This window comes from Mus caroli, chromosome 4 (genome assembly GCF_900094665.2).
Source record: "Mus caroli chromosome 4, CAROLI_EIJ_v1.1, whole genome shotgun sequence".
In the NCBI taxonomy this organism is placed as follows: Eukaryota; Metazoa; Chordata; class Mammalia; order Rodentia; family Muridae; genus Mus; species Mus caroli.
In genome coordinates, this window is record NC_034573.1 from 107,639,414 (window position 1) to 107,641,212 (window position 1,799).

A 1,799-nucleotide genomic window follows, 5' to 3' on the forward strand; every position below is an offset into this window, starting at 1 on the left:
TGGCTTTCCGTTTCTTCAATAAGTCGTAACATCAGGCTATAAGCAGGTAACATGCAGGTGTCACCTTGCTCCTCAGGATCCTTGGTGCTTGGCCTGTGTCAGTTAGCGATGTATTATTAGAGGCTCAGCACACAGACAGCACACAGAACAAGACCTGCTAGTTCTCAATACATTTTTTTTTTTTTGTAAAATGAATATACCAGGATAACTGGTTTCAAGGTTTGACTATTCATTTTTATATTTATCTCTTGGTGCTGGGATGAAACCCAGTGTTGTCTGCTTGCTAAGCAAGTCCCCCCCCACACACACACCCCGTTTATTTTATTTTTAATTAATTAAGAGAACTTTTAAGTTGGGTGTAGGTGCACGTGCCTGTCATGCCAACATTTAGGAAGATGAGGCAGGAAGATGAAGAGTTCAAGATCTTCCTAGTTGACTCGGCGACTTTAGTGCCAGCCTGAGATCCAGCAGGCTCCCTAATGGCTGCCCAGCACGGACAAGATTAAGGCAGAGAACTGTGCTCAACTTCCCAGGCCCACCTGGTTCCATAGTGAGTTCAAGGTCAGTGTGAAGCACAGTCTCAAACTTTCAAGAAGCAAAATCAAACTACGCCTCCCTCCCCGGCTTAAAAATAAAAAAGAAAAGAAAAGAAAACTTGGTGTAAATTCCTGTGACTCCGGCTTCTGCACTGCCCTCTGGCGGCAGCTCGGCATCTACTAAGGGAAAATAAAATAAGGGCAGTCTTATTTACATACCCACAATACACTGCGCACAGATCAGTGCGTAAATTTAAATTGGTAAACGCTTATTTTTTTTCTTTCCCGTTGTACTTTCTTTACAGCGATGTGGTTTTTGAGAGACCTGCGTGAAAGAAATTCAGAAGTCATTATTTATTTTGTGTAAGTAAACGCCATCGGTTATCTAGGAGTTACAGTCGGTAGAGAATGCTCACTGACGCGAATTCAGCATACTCTGGTTTCTCTTCAGATCGTATAAATCTTTCGCCTTTTACTAAAGATTTCCGTGGAGAGGAACAATTCTGAGTCTTAACCCAATTTTTTGAGGTCCTGCTTATGCAGGGCTAATAACTTTGGTTTAAAATTAGAAGTCCTATTTCTGAAGTAGTTGCTTCTGAGTAAGTGGCTGTTTATTTCAATTTGCTTACTTATTTTAGCTGTGACTTTTGAGTAGTAAGTTCTGTTAGTATTTAGTCCAACTGACGACTGTTCTTTGCCTTTCCCTCATATCTCTAGCAGTACTTCTCCAGTGAATAGATTACTAGTTTAGTCAGACAGCTATGTTTTAGGTGGTGCTAAGGGATCAGTAAATGCTCTTGTAGTTCTTTCTCATGACAAGAGTCTCACTATGTAGACCAGGCTGGCCTGCCTTTGTCCTGTGCTGGATTTAAATTAGTGCACCACTCTGAGCATACTTTCTACTAAATTACTAGTTCTGGGTTCCTCTAGTAAGAACTACAAAGCGAGGATTGGGGGTAGGTGGTAACGTATCTGTAATTCCATCACTGTGGTCCTGGACATGCAGGTGGATTCCTGTATCCATACTGACAGTGCTTGGGTGACAAAGAGCCAGAGACTAGGTAGCTCAGAGAGCTAGGGAGAAACACACAGCAGGGGCTGCAGAAATGGCTAAGCAATAAAAATCTGTTGCTCTTGCAAGTTTTTTGTTTGTTTTTGTCTTGTTTCGAGACAGGGTTTCTCTGTGTAGCTCTGGCTGTCCTGGAACTCACTTTGTAGACCAGGCTGGCCTCGAACTCAGAAATCTGCCTGCCTCTGCCTCCT

At 42.6% G+C, this 1,799-nt stretch overlaps 1 long non-coding RNA gene and 1 other non-coding gene across 3 annotated transcripts in view; both read left to right on the plus strand.

Annotated features, from left to right (window-relative positions):
• Window positions 1-806: 806 nt before the first annotated feature.
• The window catches only part of LOC115030895, a 7,593-nt gene continuing 6,600 nt past the window's right edge, over window positions 807-1,799 (plus strand). For both annotated transcript variants that reach the window (XR_003836490.1, XR_003836491.1), the window contains exon 1: window positions 807-899. This is a non-coding gene — a long non-coding RNA (uncharacterized LOC115030895). The remainder of the gene's footprint in view (window positions 900-1,799) is intronic.
• Window positions 968-1,083, plus strand: LOC115031064. Its single transcript, XR_003836629.1, has one exon. It is a non-coding gene; the product is annotated as a U5 spliceosomal RNA (small nuclear RNA).